At 35.6% G+C, this 13,120-nt stretch overlaps 1 long non-coding RNA gene across 1 annotated transcript; it reads left to right on the top strand.

Annotated features, from left to right (window-relative positions):
- Positions 1-2,448: 2,448 nt before the first annotated feature.
- Positions 2,449-4,181, top strand: LOC133790073 (uncharacterized). Its single transcript, XR_009873874.1, has 4 exons — positions 2,449-2,613; positions 2,694-2,769; positions 3,238-3,299; positions 4,018-4,181. It is a non-coding gene; the product is annotated as an uncharacterized LOC133790073 (long non-coding RNA).
- The last annotated feature ends 8,939 nt before the right edge of the window (positions 4,182-13,120 follow it).

The following is a 13,120-nucleotide window of genomic DNA, read 5'->3' as shown; positions in this document are numbered from 1 at the left end:
ACGGACTCGACACCACTACTTGAGAGAGCAGTAACTTTGTCAGATGGTTGCTGGTGGTCCAGGTTCGCTGTGCATGACACCTGACACTTCACCCCATGCCCCGAGGACAACTTCCTAGGCTTGGAGGACTATATGAACAAGAGAATGGGAGAACCACGATGATGGTCCTCCGAACGTAATGATAATGTCATTTTTGTATTAATATTTGTTAAGTTTTTCTATACTTGGATGGTGTCATGATAGCATTTTTAATAGTTTTAACTTAGTTTCGTGATTCTACAACATATTTTCTACATTGCATTTTATGATGATAAATCAGACATTTTGATGGCAAGTGTAGTTAAAATGAAGTTTTAGGAGTATTCCAGGCTCTCGGGATTGAAATGTTGAAATGGCGGCAACGTACAAGCTATCTAAGGTCAAGAAATGAAGGAATTGAAGGTAGGCCGCGACACTTTAAATGAAATTGGTGTTTCAGAATTTTTTTTCTTAGACAGGTCGCTGCTCAATTTTTTCAGGCCGCTGCCTGCATGACCAATTTCTGCACATATTTTGTTCTAGGCCGCGTCTTGCATTTTCCAGGCCGCGGCTTGCGACATCGTTTTTAGATTTTTAATTACTTTTTAATTAGAATTTAATTGAGACTATAAAGGATTATTATGGTTAATTTTAGAGAGGTTTTTATGACGGTTTAGGAGAGAAAAAGACTCAGAAAGGGCTGGAGAGAAGACTACAAGACTACATTACTTTTGTTCATCAATCTAGTTTCTTTTATTCCCTTAATCTCTTTAATCTTAATTATAATTATGTTTGTGATTATGATTACTATTATGGAGTAGGTTTGTTGACGCGGTTCTTCGCCAACAGGTAATTAAGAAAAAAAGAGAAAGGGATTAGTGCTGAATAATGAACCGAAACAGATGAATGATCTTAAAATGGACTAATGACAAGAATACTTTTTTAGATGGTTCAAAGGTTAAAATCTTTCTACTCTACCAGCCAATATTATTGCTATATTTCTGGTATTCCTTACAAGGTATTTCGTTACATAATAGAATCCAACCCTTTGCAACTCCCAGGATCTCCATATTTATAGGAGAGGACACCTGGGTGTTGGTAAGGGGGGGCATCCCGTGACCTTCTTACCCATCATGTCACTTCTGTGACATTCATGATTAATTCCTAAAACCTGACAAATGAAGTGTGGTCTAATCAATAGGTAAGGGGGATAATGGGCCGCACGGCCCAACCCAGTCGTGGGTGCCTGAACACGCACATTCAAGCTGCGTGTCCGAGAATTCAGGGATATATCAGACACGTGATGTTTGATATATGCACGTTTACATTGCGTAATTGACTTTATAAAGGGTCACAGCTTCTAACTCCAGCTCGTGCCTCGAGCTGGATGCCTTCTTGACCTTCGGTCTTCATATTCCTGACTCGGCCCTTAAATAATCTTGGTAAACCTTTGGTTACCTCGAGCTAAAGAGATAGGACCTGACAACAGCAGCTCCGGCCACGTGGCTGATATAATTATGTCATATCTCAACTTGCTAATAGTCCGTGGAAAATTAGGGCGTACAAGGTTCTTTTTAGGTTAAGGGTTAATTCAAAACCCAAGACATGAATTCTTGATTGTTGATAATGAATATTATTCTTTAATTTCTCTCAATATTAAATTGTTTCTATTTTTCCAATTGAATGTTATGAATTTTGTGATTTCTTGTTAGGTGGCCAACTTGTAGCACCCACATTATTTTGATATAATATAGCCAATAATCACATGATTGCATTGCATTACATATCATACAATATGTATAATTTGAGCATATGCATATTCTTATAAGTGTTTTCATGTATATTTATAAAAGTTGTGTATGTGATGTCTATATGTATGCTCAATATTATTAACCTTGTGGCATTTGAGTTGTCTTTTATGGGTGTTTGGTGTGCTCAAGATATAAGAAAGTATGAAAAATATGGACAAGGCATGGAATTAAGTGGTGAAAGTGAGATATAGAAGGCAAAATAGGTTAAGTAGTGAAAAATAGTACAATGTCGATTACTAGTATTTTGGTGTAAAATTGAGTATTTATGGATTTACCAAATGTAATCGAGGTATGATTAAGGTCTCATTGATGATGTAAAAATTGTTTTAGAACCATTAGATCAATTCTTGATGGGAGGTATACATAATCAGTGGTATTGATGCAAAGTCAAAACGAGCTTAGCATAAGTGCGCTACGCTCGATCGGGTAAGCATAACTATTGGGTATGAAGTCATATGGACCTAAGGTTTGGTGTGAGTATTTTACACATAAGGATAATAGGCCTAGCAGATGATTAAGTCGTAATTATTGAAGTGATAAGGTTTTCATAAGTCAAAAGGTGAAATGATGAGATGAAAGGTGTCAAATTTTGATACAATAAGGCTAAATCATTGAAAATAAGGGATTGTCATCAACCTTATCACTTTGCACGGCCATTACTCTGAAAAACAGAGAGAAAAGAAAACCAAAAACCATTTCTTGGCTGGTTTGAAGAAATTCTAAGGAGATCCAAGTGAAATCAAAGCCAAAGAAGTGGATTAAGCTTAGTTCTAGCCTTTTTATGGTAAGTTCTTGTACTTGGAAGTTAAACCATGTTTTTGAATTATGCTAAGAGATTATCTATGGTGTTTTATCTTTTTAAAGATATTTCTTGGTGGTTTCCAAGTGGTTTGAGGTTTAGAAAAGCTTGAAGAAATTGTTTTCGCCGAAAATTTGCTCGGTAAGTGAAATTTTGTGTTTTATGAGGTTTTTGGGGTTCTTGGATTACAAGCTGATTTTTGGTTATTTTATGGAGTTTATAAGAGGGTAGATATGTTTATAAATGTTTAAATAGATGTGGAGACTCATTTAATTTGGGTGATGATCTAGGAAATTAGAATTTTATCAAAATCGGTATATGATAACTTTATGATGAATTATGTTGGTATTTGGGATATATGGTTATGGCAGGTTATTTGATGTTGATTATTGGATGATTTTGATATTTTAGGATAGCTAAAATTAAGGGGAAACTCTGTCAAAATTTCTCTAAGTGTCTAAGATAAATCTAACGCTCGATCTAGGTGGTTTAAGGCATTTTAGGCATGATTTTGATATGAAATTTGATATGGTGTTTTATGGGTATTTTTAAATGAGAGTTCAATGTCTTACTGCCTTCATTATGATGAGAAATCCATGCCATTGTCAGGATAAGCATATCAACACCTAAGACATCACTTGTTACACGGTGAAATATATTTTGGACAAAAGGTAAGTAAAGTACTCAACTGCAACACAAGAATTATGTGTTATGTGAAAGTATGCATTATATGAATATTTTGTGAGTAAGTGGTATTAACATACAGTGACACTTCATCATAAATTTTTATGCATGGCATAATAGTGATATGGTAAATTATTATATGATATAAGACCATGCATGATATTATGATGATTAATTATATGATGCCTTTGCAAGTTTTGTGCAACATAAAAGAAAGTTGTAATAAGAAGTTTAAGTTCAGTGCCACTATTTTGAAAAGGCAAATGAAAATGTTAATAAGTGTAAACGGAGGCCTATAGTAGGCTTATAGTGGCTGCCCAATAATTTGGGCTAGGTTTTAGTGAACCAATTATATTGTTTGCCATGTTTCCGTTTTTATTTCTCCTCCATATGAGTTATTGTTATATGTATTGACACCACAGTGTGTGGCCGCCTTAACTCTTGAGCCTGACGGGGCAACGATGGAATAAGGTTTTTAATGTGCCCTACTGTGGTGATGGCTAGCCGGAGGAGAACCCATGGGATTTTGTATTGTATGTGTAACAAGCCCTGCAGGCATTGACCAATTCAAACAGTGTGCACAATATTAAGGGGCCCAAAATTTAAAAATAAGTTGTGTATGTCCATTGATATTGGGTAATCATTAGCATTGCATGCATTACTTTGCTTACTGAGCTTTAGGCTCACAGTTGTCTTGTGTTGCAGGTAGAGAAAGAAATGTGTGAATGACATGAGGAGAACTGAAGCATGGTCCTGACCCTAATTTGTACATATGAACATATCGACCTTTTTTGGGTTATTTCAGTTATTAGTGAGATGTTTGTAATAAAGTGTGAAGTTATGTTTTGAAAATAAATTGGGTTATTTAATACTTATGTATAATATGTTTGAGACACACTTTATGTTTAATGTAAATAATGTGAAATAAGTTTTCAAGTTTTAAAAAAAAAAAAAAATGTTCAGACTTCCGCAGTAATAAATTATGATATAGTTTTAAAACGTAACATCTCAAATATGATTTTAACTAAAATAAGTGAGGGTGTTACACAACTAATTAAGATTTTACATTATTCAATTGTCATCTTATTACTACTAACCTAATAGTTTATGATTCTAAGTGTATGTGATAAATTGCAATTGATAGTGATGTCAAAAGAATTGTTGATTGTGATAAAAAATAGAACCTAGGTTAAATGAATTATATGCTTCATTAATTTATTACCTAGATTAACTTGTTTCCATAGGACTTAATGCTTTATCTAAGTTAAATAGATTGTATGCTTCATAGATTTATTGCTTAGCTAAAAGAGTTAATTATAGAGCGCTTTGCCTTGATTACTTATAATAGGGAGACTGGGATAATTGACTGCTTCTGCGTTATCTGCGGGGTTAATAGTTTAATTGAGAAATTTGAATAATATTTATTATTAGTGATTAGGAATGATTGTTGATGGTGGAGATTAACCTTTAACTGTTTCTTAATATCGTAATATCAATCTTTATTTGCTTTCTAGTTTATGTTATTTAATTTTGAGTTAAAAATTAAAATCCCCTTTTAAGTTTTAGTGTTAATTATTGAATAATAAAGTGAATAATAATCCTCGTGTGTTCGACCTGTCCTTGCTATTATATTAAAATAATTGGAAGTATTGAAAGAAAAATCATTGTTAAATTTGTTGTGGTATACGACAGCCATCATGTAACCTTACATGGAGACATTCACCTCTGGAAGCGGATCACAACATACTGGGAATGGCCTACCTTTCGAGGAGCTCTAGGCGATCTGTCAAGGACTTCATTAGCTCCCGTGGAGCTTAATCACTGCTCTGATGAGTGCCACATGTTAGTTAGTGAAAAGTAATGGATTTATACATTTGTTTGTTTGTTTTAATTTTCAAGGAAATTTATTCTCTTCAATTGCTTTATGGTTTAATTATTATTTTTATATGTTTTTACTATGAAATTAGAAAATATATTTGTAACGTCCCAAATTACCTAATGATGCTTATGACCTTGATTAGGGGGTCAGGATGAAAAATTATGAAAATTGTGTGTTTATGTGGTATATATGTGTATCATTATATGATTATGTGAGTTATATTATAATATGACTAGATATGCATGTTTAATTATGTTAAATATGCACGTGGGCCCGTTTATTATTAGAATGACAATTTTCGTAATTTGGCCCGTTATGGGTATATTTGGAATATATGTGTGAGACCACATTATTATGTGGATATATTTGGGTTACTCAGCACGAGACGATCCTAGAGAGCAAGTTAGTAGGAAAGTCACTGTAACGCCCTATTTACCCCAGAACAGTTATAGTGAACTGGAAATTTGACCCGCTACCCGAGTCCTTTGGTTAAAAACGTGCTCTAAGTGTAATTAACAGGTTAAGGTGTAAAACCAATAAAAAGGAAATGATATATTTTATTATAAACTGCTCATGAGCTAATCAAAACATTTACAAGTTGTTTTCAGTACAAATTGGTCATTATTGTTTCAAATTTACAATCCTGCCGACCTAAACGGCAAAATAGGGTAAACCCCCTAGTTCCTCTGAGAACTCCTTGGCCGTGGTGGTCAAGCGGCCGCATATGTACACATCACCACCTAAGCTCTCCACTCAAGGCTGGGTGAGCTTTTCTTTCCCTTTACCTGCACCACATAGCACCCATGAGCCAAGGCCCTGCAAGAAAACACAATATAGCATGATATAATATTAACAATGATCATAATAATCATTCAGGACTATCAGTCCAAAACAGATAGGTGACAGTCGCAAAAGTCACAAAAGTGGGTACAGCCCCCTCTAGCCATGTGACGATAGGGTCACCAGGGCTTAACAGATAAGTGAACCTTCCATAGCTTAAACATGATAGGTGCATGGTGATTAGTCACCAACATAACCTTCCTCATGACCATAGAGTCATAACCTTGGAACATCGTTCCCTAGCCATGTGACAACCAGTCACCTGGGCCCTAGGCCCCGACTCTAGTAACTAGTCTTAGACTAGACAAGCGCTTATAAGTTCATCAACCTTAGGGTCGGTCCAGCGTTAATGCCTTAGAACCATTAAACGCTGATATCGATTAGATCTAATCTTCATTCGGCCCTGCGTTCATGACGCTTATGCCAGTTCTGACCTTTAGGTCAGTATCCCTGACTAGTCAGTGCCATATACATATATACAATATTCACTAGCATATAATATGCAATCCATGTCCACATTTATCAACCAACATGCCTCAATAACAATCATGCATGTCATATACATATACAGGGTGCAGTTGTATTCTTACATTGTTTTCTTACCTCAGATTCGAGCTAGAACGATTAAAAGAACGACCTTTGACAACGATCAACCTTTAGTCCTTTAGTGGTCACCTAATCATAACCAAACACGGGACATCATTAATAATAATGATCAACATAGGTTTCCAAACCAATATCTAGCCTCTGGGACATCAATCCAAACTAATCCAAGTAGTAGGAACACTCCCGAGGCCTATAACTAAGTTCCCAGGGTCAAAACATGCAAACGGGGTGAAAACTGGGCAAGGGCTGCGACCCTAGCACCTTGGGCCGCAGCCCCCAGAACTTCCTGAAGCAAGGGCCGCGACGCCCAGCAGGCAGAAAGAGCCCCACCTGCTTCTTCAAGTCAGGGCCGCGACACCCCAAGAACAGGGCCACGGCCCCCAACTCTGGGCCATTCCAAAACACGTTTTTAACACTCCAAAGCCTCCAAAATCATACCTAAACATTCCCCAATCATCAAATCAAAGTTCCCAAGCTTCCCAATGCTCCAAAACCCTCAAAACCCAAGGTTCGAACGAACTGAAAACTCAACAATTTACAAAATCTAATTCAAAGCTTAGAAACTCGAAAAACTCAAAACTTAAACTTCGATTACCTTCGATTGGGTTATTTTCCGTCAAATCCTTCGGTTAAGAAGCTTCTAATCTTTCCTAGGATCGCTATGCCTCGATCCTCGCTTGATTCTGACTTCTAGAACTCGAGATTTCTTCAAAAAGGCTCAAACGGTAAAACGAATTGACGAAAGGGAGAACAAGAGGTTTTCTAACGTACGTTCTATCTAATAAGCTACTTCAAGCTTAAGTAACCTCAAATAAAACCTAGTGCTCGGGGTCCCAAAAACACCCCCGGGGACATTATAGTCAAAACTTCCAGAAGTCCATCCTGATCTCAAATACTCCCAATTTATCATCAAATAAACATTCCTATTACCCCATAATTGACCCCGTTATGATAAAATCGCTAATCCATTATATATGACCGTCTCATGCCGAATAGCTAAAATATATCTCCGTAATAATGAGATCTCATTCACAAATCACATTATGTACCCAAATACACATATTCACCCTCAATGGGCCAAATTATCAAAACAACATAATATTCAAATGTGGACCCACATGCACGCATATAACATCATATCATAATATAATTCACATATACATGCATATTATCAATTAATGGCATAATTAAGCAAGTATGGCCCTCCCGACTGATGGACCAAAAACGGGTATGTTTAAAATTTATACTCGCAAGCGCACGAATCGTATTTATAGAATAGTTTTCGTGTAAGCACGAGGTCGAACCCAAAGGAGTTGTCTAAAATTAAAAAGAAAACTTTTTAATATCAAGAGTAACAAATTCTAACCTAGCTCCAAAGATTGATAAATTTTAATATTATGAACATAAAATAAAAGATTGAAAAATAGAGCTATTTAAGAGAATAAAAATAAAGCAATAATGAGTTGAAAATAAGTGTTAAAAGAAAAGATTATTAAGATACTAGAATCCACAAAATGTAAGTTTAATAATATTTATTAGTATATTGATTCCCAAGTTTTAGTGATAGTTAAAATAATTTAAACTATCATTTTCCAAAAAGATTTATAATTTTAAACACAATTTTCTTATAAAAAGATAGGATTTTTCTTCACTTTTCAAAATTATAATCTCAAAGCATTTAGTGTAAATCAATCTAATGAAATAACAAATAAATCAATGAACATTATTTATAAGGCAAAACATAATATTTTTGTTCTAAGCATGGATGTGTACAATTTAATGACACATCTTACACAAAGAATATTATGTTTATGCACTAATGAAGAACAAAGTGTAAATATGTTCTAACAATCTAAAATACAAGATATTTAAGATGAAAGAAATATATGTAGAAGAAAAATCCATAAACTTTGTTGTATTACAAGGGAAATCAACATACAACATAAATATTACCTAGTTACAAGTTGCTTCATCATGATCTTAATAATCTTATGAAAAAGATTAGAAGCACATAACTAGAGTAGAAATTACAAAATAAATGACATACATACTTGCAAAATGCTCTTGAAAAACCCAAATGGAAGAGAGAATGGTAGATAGAAAATGAGAGAAAAAGATGGTAACCAAAACATTAAGCACCCCCAAAATGGTCTTTAAAACCCTTATTTATAGCCAAAATGAGATTATTAAAATAATCAATTTAAATTAAGTAAATTGATTAAATTAATAATAATATGGTAAATAGGGGTAAATTGTAGGAGTGATGATGATTTTGGGGTAAAAAATGTGTAGAAAATGGGTAAAAAGGTGGCATTTTTGTCATAGGGGACAAAATGTAATTTTATGGGCTCAAGAGGCTGATTGAAGGCAGGCGGCTGGGCTGTTTTGTGCCAGGCGTGGAGCTGCTGGGCCGTACGGACGGGCTGGTGCAAGGCTGGGCCAACGTGGGCCTGCTGAAGGAGATGAGGCTGAAGAGATGCATGGCTGAATGGTGAAGGACTTGCCCACGGTTTTGGGCTGGGTTGAAGGCAAGGCCCAAGGTGGCAAATGCATATATGCATATGAGGAGATGAATTGAATTGAGGCTGCTGGGTATTATAGAAGCTGAATGCTGAGAAGGACAGCTGGCGTGGCTGGGCGATTGAAGGAGAGGCTTGGGCATTAGTGTATATATGCTGAAGGAGGAATGCACCAAGAGGCATGGGGACTTTGGGCCGTACAGTAGGCAGGCGTGGGCCATGGTGGGCCGGCTGGAGCATGGGCAGGAGGCACGGGCCTGGGCTGAATATGTTACAAAAATGCCATAATTTCTTTGTTTCTTCCTCAAAAATGCCACAAATGAAATAATTCTCCTACAAAATAAATTATAAACTAAATTAAAATTAAATATTTTCATTAATAAAATATACCATAAAACTCCCATGAAAACATTAATTAAAATTTAATTTACATAACATTCTCTTTTCAATAAAATCAAATTTTTAACATTCAAACTAACAATACTAATTTTAACTAATTCAATTACAACATAACACAATAAAATAACTATAAAAACATATAAAAATCTAGAAAACTACAATAAGACTAATAAATTAAAAATTACATAAAAATTTAATAAGTTATTTAAAAACTCAAGAATTAAGCAACAATTAGCATATAAAATATGGTAAAATAACTCTAATTTGTAGAGTTATCACCGACCTACTAATCCCGCTATTAAACCACATCGGAGAATTCGGGGCATTACAGTCACAACGGGACCTAATACCCGACTCGGGGTGAGTCAAGGGGTATTTTGGGAATCTAGTAGATTACCAGGTTATCGGGTAACGGGAATAAGTATTCGAGGATATATTTGGAGTTAGCGAGATTATGAGGGGATTTTGGGAATTTTGACCATTTTACCCTCACGGACATTTTTGGGTAACCCTAGTCTCGAGATTTACTTAAGGTTACTTGAACCCTAGGTAAACCACACAAAATAAAAAACACTTAGCAAACACTTAAACTCTCATAAGCTCTCTTTCTCTCCCGACCGACTCTCTCTCTCTCTCTCTCTCAACTTTTGGTGTGGATTTCTTGAGGAAACCAAGGGAATTGAAGGCTTGGGTAGGATTTGGATTTGTTGCAGCTAGGAGGTCATTAAACACAGTTGAGGTAAGCTCCAGTCCCTATTTTAGTTGAATTCTGTCATGGTTTTCTAGATTTATTCTTGAAGTGTTCTTGAGCTTTGTGGCTCAAAGTGTTGATTTTGTGTTTTGGTAGGATTTTGGCTGAAGTTAAGGTTGAGTTTTGTTGTTGGGAATATGTTGATTCTGTTATGGGGATTGAATTATGGTTCTAGGAATTATTTGGGATGGTTTTGATAGGATTTGACTAAGGAGAAAATGGGGAAAATCAAGGTTCAAAGGGTCGCGATGCGACCCTGTTCTTGGGGCGCTGCGACCCATGTGAACCCAGGGCTCAGGAGGGGTTTCTGTTTTAGAGGCGTGCCGCGACCCTCAGGGGCAAGTTACGGCCCATGTCTCGAATTCCAAACATGGGGCTTTCTATTCTGGGGCGCGCCGCGACCCTTAAGGTCAAGTCGTCGCCTACTTGGAAAACTTTGGCCAGGTTAGGTTTTGAGTAACGGGAACTCAAACCTAAGGGTTCGGGATCGATTCTACTACTCGGTTTAGTAGAATTTGAGGTCCTGGAGGCTAGGACTCGGTCCGGAAGCCTTTATTTACTCGATATTGATGAATATCATTTATTTGGTTATGACTAGGGTATCACTAGGGCTTGGGAAATGATCGTGCTCGAGGGTCGTTCTTATTATTACGATGTACTCAGACCTGAGGTAAGAAAAATGCACCCAATACGTGATATATGTGGTTAGGGCTTGGCCTAGTTGTTGATTATAACTATGAATAGGGCTCGGGTCTGAGAATGAATGTGATTGAGTTATGTTTGTGCTCGTTCATTAAAAATGCTTGAATGCTCCATTTTTGGCTAAGTGTTATATGATTGTTCGCATAGTCTGCGTGGTTAGGGCTTGACCCTGTTAAGGAGCATGGTTATTACTATGTTTGCATTTCGTTGGTTGTGTTATATAATTAATATGTATGCATACTTGTATTGTCTGAAGTATGCTTATCTGTATCGGTATATGTATTTGAATACTTATTTCAGGGCTTGACTTATTAGTCAAGGGCGGCAATAGTGCGATGCGTGCTGGTCGAAAGGCTTAGGCCCAATCAGGGACGTACTATTACGTTGGTTGATCCTATGGTCGTTGGAAAACAAAGCACTTGTCTAGCTCTTGGTTGGTTACTTAGAGCTAAGGGCAAGGGCCCCATGTGACCCTATGGTCACATGGCTAGAGCATAGGACCCAGGATTGACTCTATGGTCATCTATTAAGGGCAACGAGCCCCAGAATGATCCAATGATCATTTATTTGTAATTGTATGTATGTATGCATGCATGCGTATGTTATTACTATTGGGCATGCTAGATATGTATTTAGAATATGTATTTACTGTTCATGCACATGTTTAAGTTTTCTTGCTGAGCCTTGGATCATGGGTGCTATGTGGTATAGGTAAGGGGAAAGGAAAGCTTGACTAGCCATGAGTTGGAGAGCTTCGGTGGCGGCATGTACATATGCGGCTGCTCGTCCACCACGACCGATGATATCTCAGAGGAACTAGGGTTGTATCCCTTATTTTGCCGCTTAGGCCGGCTGGTTGTAGCCTTTGACTGTATATACCTTTTCAAACATCTATTTGTAACCTTTTGGGATTCCATGTATGTATTAAACTTTTAAATGAAAAGTCAACGTTTCCTTTAACCAAATTTTTTAACCCTAATTCTTGACATTAACCATAGTTACACATTTATAACCAAATGACTTGATTAGCAAGTCTGACACTATTTAAAATACACAGTGTAACGATTCTGGATTAGGAAGACGTTACAATATTAGTTTATTGAGAGCAACTCTAAAAGTGCTCACTATTTTTTAAAAATCTAAAATAGTTAAAAATATATATATTTTAGATAGTCACTTTTGTTAATTCTATTCCAACCATATTCATTATCTTTGTTAACATTTATTAATTTTTTTACAAATTTAGATTTTTATTAATAATTCATTAAAAAAATCAAGTTAAAAGCTATGGAATAATGTTTAGAGAAATCTCCATATTTGGCTAGCCACTTTGGTACTCAAAATTTTCTGCTCCCACTTAGTTGTCCCCTCTGTTGGGATTTTATGCTCTAATTAAAACCTAATTTCTTTGTAATCTCATTTTACTATCAATAAAATACTAGAAATCATTTTTTACTTGGTTAATCACTTTTCTCACATGTTTTATTTTCATGATTATTTGTTTAATATAAACTTCTATTAACTCCCGATTATATAGCTAATCATATTTATAGTGACATAATCACAATGGAATATAAATATGATTATATGTTCAAAAGTAAGTTAGTCCTAAGATTAGTCAGTGCACATGATTTACACTGACTTTCCAATCTACGATATGGTCTGATTACACATTGTAGTGTTATGTTCTTTCCAAAACATTAACAAAGTAGATAAGATCGGATGTATTTGTTACATCAGACTGATTCGATATTGACTTTAGATAGATAAGTAAATGTACCGTTATTATCTAATATAGTCATATCATAAAGTTGATCATATGTCAATTCAATCTCAATTCTGAGTGTTTAGTATTCTAATTGATTGTATTAGTCAAGTCCTTTGATTTGTTCGTTATCAACTTACCCTATGGACTGGCCCAATTTTACATCTTGGGGACTTGGTAGTATTATTGAGTGGGAGTGTTAATCATAGATATGAACATCTATAGCTTCTAGCAAGAAGTGAAATGATGATCACCTTATAGCTTGGTTCAACGACTTAAATGATTGAGTACTCATTTATGTGATTAAAGTTCACAGAAATATCATTTATAAGGAACTTAGTGGTATT

Source organism: Humulus lupulus, chromosome 7 (assembly GCF_963169125.1).
Source record: "Humulus lupulus chromosome 7, drHumLupu1.1, whole genome shotgun sequence".
Lineage (NCBI taxonomy): Eukaryota > Viridiplantae > Streptophyta > Magnoliopsida > Rosales > Cannabaceae > Humulus > Humulus lupulus.
The sequence above is the reverse complement of the archived record's forward strand: the minus strand, read 5'-3'. Positions and strand labels throughout refer to the sequence as shown.